The sequence below is a fragment of the Liolophura sinensis genome, chromosome 1, assembly GCF_032854445.1.
Source record: "Liolophura sinensis isolate JHLJ2023 chromosome 1, CUHK_Ljap_v2, whole genome shotgun sequence".
Taxonomy (NCBI): domain Eukaryota; kingdom Metazoa; phylum Mollusca; class Polyplacophora; order Chitonida; family Chitonidae; genus Liolophura; species Liolophura sinensis.
In genome coordinates this window covers 58,474,373-58,486,895 of record NC_088295.1, presented here as the reverse complement: position 1 = coordinate 58,486,895, position 12,523 = coordinate 58,474,373, and positions in this window count along the sequence as shown.

Below are 12,523 nucleotides of genomic sequence, written 5' to 3'. Positions count from 1 at the left end.
CCTTCTATTCAACAGTACGAGTTGACCTGCATAATAAACTAGGGTCACTATGTCGTCAATACACCTCTGTATAGTAAGCGTGCTATTGCGTACTGTTTTTTCCCTATGTTTTTGCATAAAATCTTAACTGAAGTTAATATACAAGAGACCGGGATTCACCGGTCACGTATGATCATTAGCCAATTATCACTATGTCATCTATGTCACTATGGCTGCTTTGATTTGATATTTTATGCAATGGTATATATAAACGAATGTACTTATATAGTGAGATAAGCATGCAAGACATAATTTATTCTGCGCTGAATGTAAGGCTAGCTTCTTTCTTCTTGTATATAGGCCCCTATGGGAACATAGTTTAGCGGTAATGAATGGTGCGAGAAATCTTTTGTTCTTCGTTTTTTTGTGCTACGCCTCAAAATGTATCATACAAAGCTAAAAGAACTTATATACGTTTATTATTGGTCTGATCCGTGTTTTACGCCGCTCTCTAGAATATTTCACTAACACAACAGCGACCAGCAGTATGGTGGGAGAAAAGCGAACAGAGCGGGTGGCGGGGGCGAGTATAGATGTATGGATCAGTCATTAATTATTAACTATCCGATACAGTTTATAAATCTTTATTTTGCTGTTCGTAAAAATACGTACTCCTTATAAACAGGATCGTATATCAGGTTACCACAAAAAAATATGCCACATCTAATCAGGTAAAGAGATAAATATGCTATATTCGTCCTAACTGTTCCTTGAAAGATACAATTATGTACAAGAAGAAAAATATAACATACATTTTACGCATTTTTTTGGTGCTTAATTCGAGGCTATATCTGGTACAAGTTGCATGTATTAATAAGGTTGTACAGTGGTACGCTGATTGATTAGCACTTAGGCTTCTGTCGTAGTCACACTCGAACGCACACGAAATTGATCTACAATCTGGGTAATTCACCTCAGCTTCGACTTGTCTATACTTCGTGCAGTAACCAATCGTCGTTAGAATCGGCTACCCTTTGAACTTACAGGGTAGGCGTCCTGTCATGTCGAATTTAAAAACTGTATTTTATTCATATGCATTGAACGATAACTACTGTGTAGTCAATTTTATAAAATCCACCTTCCAGCTGACCTGGTCAAAAACCGACATAAGATGGGGCATGACTTTTTCTCCCAGTGTATAGGCTACATTGTATTTGGACTTCAATAATGACAGGCTTTTAACACAAGTCTAAGTGGAATAGCAAGAATATTCGTATACGATTACAGGATCTTGGGGATCAGTCTATACACGCATGGTCAGCGTGAAGCATACTATGTAATGGAATCGTTTCAGATAGTCAAGTTGTTCAAAGAACCTGCCGGATGAAGTTATATATAGACTCATTTAGCTGTAAAAGGAAATACCTGGCATACATAGATAGATAAGCAGAGTTAATTATAGGGGAGTGACTACTGAATGTGACTGATAAAACGAAGAGCGATGAAATGCGTATAATGAATCGAAGGGCGGTTGCAAGTAGATGTTTTATTTTGGTTGCACAGTGTTATTCTTCTTCACTTGATACTTGTGTGTAATGTAAGGAATGCTTGTTACAGATATATAGAATACCAACAACGCAACGTGCGGATGGGCGTGAGTTTCCCCCGGGCTCTGCCTGGTTTCCTCCCACCATAATGCTGGGCATAATGAAATGGAAATATTCTTGAGTACGGCGTAAAACACCAATCAAATAAAAAAATAAATCAATTTATAAATAAATAAATACCCAAAATGCCATATGGCTGTTTACAACTCGGTTGCAACGACGTATAATTTTCACAATTACACGTATAACTCCGCAATGTAGGCAGTGCCACCGATAGCTAATTCCGGTGAAGCGTGATTCTCTCGACACTCGACCAATGAGATCGCAGGCTCTAGTCCAGATCTCGCTGGTTACGCTGCAATCTTCAGCCAGGGTGTTTACCCGGTGCTTGACATATATGCAATGGTTTACGCCGGGCACTCCAGTTTGCCTCCACTCTTAAAGCTCACTGATTTCTGGAGGAGTTTTTCTTTTTTAACAACATCCCTTTCTAAAAATTAAATTTCTCTGTAAACCACGATTCCTCTTGGCAATACAAATACAGACAATACAGACAAGATAATTTCCATAAAAAATGGGAGAAAACACAACGTAGATATCATTTGCAAAAATATTTGTGAAACTGGACACAAGAAATTAATTTCACCAGATGACTGAGTGGTCTAATTGATTAACTGACTGACGACCATATGCTCTATGAGATAAAGACGGGTGTTTCAGTCCATCTATAGCTCGCTGTATGCACGACTGTGGTTTCACCCGGTTTCCTTTGGCCGTATAACGGTAAATGACAAGCCCTTGTACAAGTAAACTGTTTAAAACACCGCTAGGCCACATTGCGGTCGAAAAGCTTATAAGGAGTAAGTCTCGAACATTACAGATCCCAGGTTAAAACCTGAATCGGCAGCATATTGATTTCACTCATTCGCCTAAAGCATTCAAGCGTCTTTAAAATATAGCTGAAAACTATTTCTCTTTGCAAGATTCCGTCCAAATTTCGTATTTTATATACTTTCTTATTTCTTGGATGGTTTGTGTTAAACAACGTTTTGGGAATTGGCCTTGCGATTATTTACTTGGAACATCCGGTTTGGTTGACAGCTAGTATACGAATGTCTGTTTCGACGCAAAGATTCAAAATGCCAAATCACTCTGTTTAATACCAATCCCGCAGGTGGCGGTTACTTTGGCCTGGCGTTTACAAAGACGTCAGGATTTGAATGAATGAATCAATCAGTAAATAAATCAATAAACTAATGAATTAATGGATAATGATATCTCAACACCACTTCGGCAATATTGCAGTGCAGGATTTGATGCCTGTGACATAAAGGACAACAATATAGCCAGCAAAACTAGATTAGCGACGACAGTACGATAGTTGGGAAATGGTCACATGTCACTTAATACTCGAGCAGTTACGGTCTTATTCTGTTATAATACGCATGGGTCTTAACTGGCAAACCCAATAACGTACAGCTGTTTTTGTCACCTGGTATGTTTGTTAAGTACCCTTCAGGCCTTGTGTGTCCTGCCACACTGTAAGTGCAGAACAATGTATTTAAGTGTAACTCCTTGTATATTGTGTATAAGGCATCCGTGTCTATCCTACCACACTGGCCTTGTATTTAACTTGATTAATTGTATAATATCATTCTTGTTTTACTAACTAGAGCATCGCTACACCTTCGATAAACACGTATCTAATTGATAGCTGGTTTAAAATAAACAGAAATATGTCATCGCCATATAGTAGGCCTATATACACGTACACTTGACTCGTCTTGGGCTTATTTAAGAGCTCTAAAGCCTATGCCATGCTGTATATAGGCTGTACCACTGAAAGGGAAGCTGCAAATTCGCCACAATACACACAGATGCGTATTTGAATAGCATGAAGTAACATTTTTGATTTTTTATTCCAACTGAGAACAACCGGTGTTACCAGACGTGTGTCATGTTGCATTCAAGTTCAATCCACAATATTATGACTAAACTAAAGACCATATAAGTAGAGTGTACGGATATTGACTTAAAATCTGACTTACATGATTAAAATTGCAATAACATCTACATTGATGGAATGTATATTTTTAATACATATAGAAAATCTTATATTAATTACCCGTGCCGACTAAATTTGAATGTAAACAACAAATGAATGAATGAATAAATAAATAAATAAATAAATATATACTTAATGAGCTTTTCCCAATACCAAGCTGAAATCTAAGATAACTTACCTATCACTACACGGAGTTCATCATGCAAAGATGTATATGCATATATGTTTACACCTATTTTTAGTTTCACCATCTCGTAGTTTTGTCATTGCAGTCCATCTAGCGATCAGTGTGCCTCCCGTGACGTTTGCATCTAACTGTACCTGTCGTTCATGGTAGACAAGCGTATACCAGCTCACGCACGTGCTGTGACGTATTTATGACACATAGCTCTGTGTACAACCGATCGCCTGCTTGTCCGATTCATATACCACCGCAGGTCACACTTCACTTTGTGTCGCGGCCTTCTGACGTCTCTCCACCAAAGACTTTCATATAATGTTAGGCCTACACACACTGTGCGCGAGACGAAAATAGACCTACATTTACTTATTTTGTGTGTGCGGCAGAGTGTGACAGTGTATGAGTGAGCTCATTCTTACCCAAGGCCGATCTGTGGACGCGATAGAAGGGATTGTGAAATTCTACTGAATAACAAGTTCTTCCTATATGGTTCAGGAAAATAATAGTGGATGATTTCAAGTTTTAACCATATATAGGCCCAGTTAAAAGGTGTGTGTGTTTGTGTGTGTGTGTGTGTGTGTGTGTGTGTGTGTTTGTGTACTTAAGTATATCCAAATGGTTCATAGTTACCCTAACAACCTAATGCCTTGGGAGTGTTAATAAATCCCAAACCATTAAGGTTACAGGCTCGAATCCAGCTATAGCCATTTTGGATGTCGCTATGAGGTAACTGGCAAAAAGACGGCAATTTACTACCAGCGCATCTTCTTCATCCGCCGTATTTAAATAAATAAATAAAAGAAGGAACTGAGTTACAGGATAAACAAATAAATAAAGGGTTAATAAATAACCGTAACTAAAGGCAAGAGATTATCGGAATGGGGATGTGCCTTTCGCTGTGAGGAGAGTGGGAGTGTTTAACCTCTTGACTCAGGGTTAATCATGTCCGCATATAAGGCGTATACATGGTGAAGGCTTGTACACCTCATTAAAACAAAGGCTGTTATCGAGACAATTAACGTTCCCTGCATTCCATATCGCTTGTGTAATGCCCCACGGGGCAGGTTTACTTTGTAAACTGGATGAATATTTGCAAGCTTACAGCATTATCATTTACCTCTTTTGCGATAAAGCTATACTTTGTTTCTGTAACACGAAGTATTTCACAAAACATAGGAACGTATAAATATATTCCCTAATATATAGTCGTTCCATGTAAAACTTTTCACTGTAAAAAAAAATCTGTTAAATTCGTTCCCAAGGTGATAATAGATTTCATTTTCATCGATGTAGTTTTACGGTTTCCTGACAGCGAACTAATCCGTAATCAGCAATGCATTTATTACGTTATATCGACGAAAATCTCCCACATCACTGGGGGTGGGGGTGGAGAGGCAAATTTAACGGAAAATTTTTATGAGTTTAGGGATGAATTGAAGTAAAGTATTAAACGGTAACTGTATACTGTAGGGCTCGTTATTTAGATCTATTTTGGGTTCTACTTAAACCGCTCCGCATTGTATGTCTTCCAACCACTTAAGCTGAAACATGTATCCTTACATCATGTCATGCCTGGACTTCCCTATACTACGGTTTAAAAATGTTTGAAGTCGATGCTATTCATACAAAAATACAAATGTTTAAATAGCTGTAATTGAAGCTGTTCGTCACGCGATGATTAATATGTGCCGCGCTGTCACTTTTGACGACAATCCCATGTAGGCTGACGGACAAACACGGCCCCAAATAATCACAGAAGTTGTTGATCAGTTGATTTTTTTCTCTCCCGTAATGATATATGAATTATGCTTTTAAGAGCTATATCGTCTGCGATGGTGCGTTGTGCATATTTACGACTCAAGTTGTGGTTTGGTCGTATTTTTGAATGCAGGTATTATCAAGGTAGCGCATGACGTTGCGGTCAGTTATTTTTGCATTTCTGTGTCGCCGATTGTGATGGAGTATGTTGCGGTGAACAGAATGCCTATGTACGTAGCTTAAGGTCAGACAGCAAGGGGAGTAATCCAAACAGATGTACTTTTGTGGCGAGGTGGGCGAACGCTGGCGCGCGGAGATAATGGCCGAGGATGCGATTGGTCGCAACTAATACCACGCTTTTAGAGATAAAAACGTTCACATTTCTAGGGATAATGTGTAGGATTGTTGATTTGTAAAGATTAATGACTGCATGGACGAATTATTGTTTGATGCATGCTACAAAGACAATTTTTAGATAGGTTTTTTTTGACAGCTGGGTAGCTATAGACATATCGCTTGTTTTAGATGAAGTTTGAGAAAATTTCCGCATTGATTTTAATTTGATTGATCGAATTATTGATAAAAACCTTCATTGACCAAAGTAATTTGCATTCTTAGCCACACTGAAATATCCACATAGTGTATATACTAGAGTGTGTATACGCCCACTGTAGTCTCAAGGCGCCCACACTGAAAAATACCGTGCACGTGAGCTTCCTGTTCCACATTCTATAGCTTAACAATTTATTGGACCTATAAACCGCTCGAGAATGCATGTTAAATTTATTACACTCATACTGAGCGTCTTTACTTGTCATAGCTGAAGGGTCTGCTATATACCACTGTTGTTCGGAGAGTGTATATCTGTCGTGAAAATGCCATACCTGAAGCACTTACCATCACGGTACAGTTACGAAAGCGTTGTGTACAATTTGTTTCTGGTGTGACGCTGGCATACCTGAAGCACTTACTGTCACGGTACAGTTACGAAAGCGTTGTGTACAATTAGTTTCTGGTGTGACGCTGGCATACCTGAAGCACTTACCGTCACGGTACAGTTACGAAAGCGTTGTGTACAATTAGTTTCTGGTGTGACGCTGGCATACCTGAAGCACTTACCGTCACGGTACAGTTACGAAAGCGTTGTGTACAATTAGTTTCTGGTGTGACGCTGGCATACCTGAAGCACTTACTGTCACGGTACAGTTACGAAAGTGTTGTGTACAATTAGTTTCTGGTGTGACGCTGGCATACCTGAAGCACTTACCGTCACGGTACAGTTACGAAAGCGTTGTGTACAATTAGTATCTGGTGTGACGCTGGCATACCTGAAGCACTTACCATCACGGTACAGTTACGAAAGCGTTGTGTACAATTAGTATCTGGTGTGACGCTGGCATACCTGAAGCACTTACCATCACGGTACAGTTACGAAAGCGTTGTGTACAATTAGTATCTGGTGTGACGCTGGCATACCTGAAGCACTTACTGTCACGGTACAGTTACGAAAGCGTTGTGTACAATTAGTTTCTGGTGTGACGCTGGCATACCTGAAGCACTTACTGTCACGGTACAGTTACGAAAGTGTTGTGTACAATTAGTTTCTGGTGTGACGCTGGCATACCTGAAGCACTTACCATCACGGTACAGTTACGAAAGTGTTGTGTACAATTAGTTTCTGGTGTGACGCTGGCATACCTGAAGCACTTACTGTCACGGTACAGTTACGAAAGTGTTGTGTACAATTAGTTTCTGGTGTGACGCTGGCATACCTGAAGCACTTACCGTCACGGTACAGTTACGAAAGCGTTGTGTACAATTAGTATCTGGTGTGACGCTGGCATACCTGAAGCACTTACCATCACGGTACAGTTACGAAAGCGTTGTGTACAATTAGTATCTGGTGTGACGCTGGCATACCTGAAGCACTTACCGTCACGGTACAGTTACGAAAGCGTTGTGTACAATTAGTATCTGGTGTGACGCTGGCATACCTGAAGCACTTACCATCACGGTACAGTTACGAAAGCGTTGTGTACAATTTGTTTCTGGTGTGACGCTGGCATACCTGAAGCACTTACCGTCACGGTACAGTTACGAAAGCGTTGTGTACAATTAGTTTCTGGTGTGACGCTCGCATACCTGAAGCGCTTACTGTCACGGTACAGTTACGAAAGCGTTGTGTACAATTAGTTTCTGGTGTGACGCTCGCATACCTGAAGCACTTACTGTCACGGTACAGTTACGAAAGCGTTGCGTACAATTAGTATCTGGTATGACGATGCCATACCTAAAATACTTGTTACTTGAGCAGTTACGAAAGTTACTTAAAACTAGTATCTACCGTAACGACTCCATACATGTGCCTAAAGCACCTGTAATCACAATAGTTACGAAAACGTTACGTTTAGTGGGTGTCTGCTGTGACGATGTCATACCGGAAATATTTATTGTATGTACCAGGGCAGTTACGAAAGTTACTTAAAACTAGTACTGAGCCTACGTGGCTCAGTTGGTTAGCGCGGCAGCGCAGCGTAATGACCCAGAAGCCTCTCACCAATGCGGTCGCTGTGAGTTCAAGGTCAATTCATGCTGGCTTCTTCTCTGGTCGAACGTGGGAAGGTCTGCAAGCAACTTGCGGATGGTCGTGGGTTTCCCCCGGGCTCTGCCCGGTTTCCTCCCACCACAACGCTGGCCGCCGTCGTATAAGTGAAATATTCTTGAGTACTGCGCAAAATACCAATCAAATAAATAAATAAAACCAGTACATACCTAAACGACTCTACACGTGTGTCTAAAGCACTTGTAATCACGGTAGTTACGAGAACGTTACGAACAAGTTGTATCAGCCATACATCAATAACTGTTATTAAGGTAGTTACATACAGGCATTTCTACAATAAGTATCTGCGCTGATTCAGTTTGCATATACACAGGGTCAAGGCTGTTTGAATGTGGGTTAAAATGAGCTCTTGGTGCTTCGGCCTTCACCTTAGCTCAGAATTAAAAAAATTACAAGAATGGGAACAACAACATTTCATCACCAAAAACATCGTTTTGAATTGTGTGGATCAAGGGTACTGTCTATTATCAGAGGTAATGTCACACATTGTTGAATTTCACTTACCCATTAAGAAAAAAAAACCTATGGGAAAAAAGCGTTTTACACCGGATCTTGCGATTTATTGAGATTTGGTGGAGGCACGATCAATCGACAATGTTTGCTACGCTCTCCTTTAGCACACTACAACTATTTTTTCAAACTAGTGGTAGATCATCTTACGAACGGTTATACATGCATGGTCGTGAGATCACAACTTACAACTGGAAAGGATTAAATGCAACATCAATCGTAGGTAATGGAGCGAATAGTGGTGACGGTGTGCGACTAATCGCACTGTTATTAAATGTGGCGTTCCACCACAGCTCCAACGATTGACCCGTGAGGCCGACAGACAGGTGACAGCCGATCACAAGGGTGCACGACCAGCGGTACAACTGCGTGACACCTAATGAACCTCGTTTGGTGGTGCTATCATGTAACACTTGTCTGCTAACTCTTACGATTTGGAATCGCGAATCAGAATTTTTAACATGGCCCCTAACCTTTCTGCGCACAAATTTGCTGTAATAATCCCGTACGACCTCTTGGTTAGTTATGCGCTCCTTCTTTGATTTGCCCGCGATTCCAATGAACACTTTTCGGTCGCAGCTAGGTCAAGTCGTAAACTGTTTATAATAATTTTTGACATGTTTAAAACTGACAAGTTTTATCTACACGTACATAAAATGCAGTCACAAACCTCTTTGAGAGTCATTAACAGCATTCGCTCTAGATACATTGTCCGGCTGGAAGTGTGTTGTTTGTTGTAAGGGATTTCTACATTTACAACTTCATGCATATTAGCTAAAGCGACGTAATGTCCTTCATAAAATAAGAACTTTTTTTTATAGTTTTGAAATCATTGTCTTTAATTATTTATTTATTTATTTGAAGGGTGTGTTAAGCCATCCTCAAGAATATTTATATTTCACATATACGACAGCAGTCAGCATTATGGTAGGGGGAGGGGAGAGAACCCACGACCATCTGTAGTTGTGCACATCTTGACCGGATCAGAATACAGACAAAGGAGTTTCAGTATTAATATATAGATATGGTAGAAATACAGAGTATTGTCCCTTAGTTTGTCTTCGTCGAGGAAATTTTACATACTCCGAGCGCCGACCTCAGGAAGCTGTTAACAAACAAGGTCTTGTTTTCACTGGATTTGTCAAGTTGCGCCAGCACGAAGTAAAAGAACACATACCACGTCATGTAAAATTGGGATTTTTAAAAAAAAGAAACACAGCCTTTTACCACTGGGCCAACATGATCTACTGAGGCAGTGATTTATTTTATTTCCGAATATATCTACAATAGAACTTTTATAATATATATAGTGAGTCGCCTCTGCTTAATTAAACGTTCAATGAGAAATATATTTTGAAAATATCAGTGTAAACTGGTTTTAGCTTTCTTGGTTGCCTTCCTGCACATCGTGAGTACGAAAGTAAGTTTACCTCCACATGTCCTCATATACAATAATGTGTCATATAGTCAAGAACATAACATATACAAGTTTGTACACGAAATACAATTAAACATCTAAGCAAAAATGTATATTTGTGTACTTCAAAAACTAACCAAGGTAAATAATTATATATATATATATATATATATATATATATATATATATATATATATATATATATATATATATATATATGTATATATATATATATATATAATATAATATTATATCATTTATTATGTACAAAACAGTCGATTTATGTTAATACATGTATATTAGAACAATGGTGTTGAATGAACAAAAGGTGAAATTATGAATGCAGACTGTCAGTTTAGGAGTCTGCCAAGCCAGCGTTGAGTAAATATGCACTAATGCCTGCGGTGATGAGGTATTAGATTTATAACGATGAAAAATCAGTCGTACGACCAGTCCAGCGCTGAATAATTACTTATCAATTGACATTGCAGGTCTCTTCCTCAGTAAACGTGACTATATATTTTATCCAGACAGGTGGGCAAGAAAAACTTAAGCTGTACACCGAGTGTAGATTTGTGATCGTACAGGAGGATGCGTCATATTGTCGGAGGCGTTACAGTACAGCTCAGCTCCGTTCTCCTCGGCACTATGTGTAAATTCCAATGTCCGGGTTGTGGTTTGTACCATGCTGGATTCCTGATTACACTCTCCCGAGTCTAGCTCCCGGACATTACAGGATCTTAGTATGTACCCTCTTATACAGGCTTGGGGCTTACTAGACGAGATCACACGGGTAAATGTGGCGGGGTTACCGGCAAGCACTGCATCTGGGAGGTTCTTCAAGGTTACCCGTCTTACTTTAACTGTAATAATGAATATCTTTAAAGTTTTGTGGCTGGTGAATTAATCTCGTAAAGTCTCGGACTGCCGCGTGATCAAGCGAAGCGAGGGTATGATTCTCAAGCCTGACTGAAAGAGAACAATAGGGCTTCATGCTCCTGCTTCTCTTAACCTCAGATAATGTTGATGATGTTTCTCAAAGGTAATATATATCTGGAAGTATGCATGGGATTTTGCGTCATAATTAATTTTTCAGTAATATGACAAAGAAGAATGATATATGTATACTGTGTCTCCTTGTGGCAGAACGAGTCAATGCTGCCAAAGTGCTACCACCACTGAAGTATCAGGCCGAAGACATAACACCAAACCCAGTCACATTATCAGTCATATTTCCGTATTCAAACCTGTCGGTGCTGACAGTCAAGCAAGGCAGCAACAAGTACCATTCATAGTACTAGGCTTTTGGGGGACGGTCTACCGTCGGCGGGTTTAAGTTGTGTACTATAATGACAGATTTGAATGAGTTACGAATATCACAATTCTTGATAGGCTCAAAACAACATTGTTCACCAGCCAATGCAGTGAACTACAGACATTTGTTTTACAAATGCTATTAATTTTAATGACATTTGTCGATAAACGAACATTAAAGGCATGGGCGCTTCCATGGCAGGTTATGGCATAATTAACGTATTGAAAAGGGACAACAGATGTTTTGACTGGTTATTACCATTAATCAAACGTTCGTACTACTAATATTAAAAAAAAAACCGCGTCAACAATAAAACTTGAAAGTAAAAGCTCAATGGTAGGAGGCAGTATATACTAGATTACAACATGGAGAGTGAAACTAGAACAGCGACGACAATGTGATGGTTGACAAACGTAACCTGTGTAGTCTGGCCTCTTGTCAATTTACCTCAGTCCGATGTAAATTTCATATTTAGTAGACTTTGAACTTTTTTGAGATCGAAATATTATGCCTCAAGCACTATCAAGCGCAGTCGTATCATACCGGTACTGCGTTGAACGATTATTGTCTGTGACAAACTGTTTGATTTCAATGACTTTCTAACACCCTTTTTATTAGGTAGATTTTCTAACAACAGATCAAAAGCATTTAGATTATTTCGTGCTTTGTAGACTATGGCCATTATTACGCTATACTTTCTCAGTAGCAGAAAATAATAAATATGGCGTTTCTTCTATAGACGTAGAAGAAAGAAATTAGAAATCTTCGTATCACGATATCTTACCAGGAGCAGATAACAAACAGAACATTGTCTTCTTAACGCCAGATAACAAGCCGTGCAGTGTGCCTTGACAGGAGCATTTAACAAGAAGTACGAACTGTCTTCAAAAGAGCAGGTACATGTAACAAGCAGTACATAATATCTTTCACAAGGGCATGTGTGTCTTCAAGAAAGCAGGTAACAAGCAGGTCAGTGTGTCTTCTCATGAACAGGTAACAAGAAGTAAACAATGTCTTCTTAAGACCAGGTAGCAAACAGTACACAGTGTCTTCTTAAGAGCAGGTATT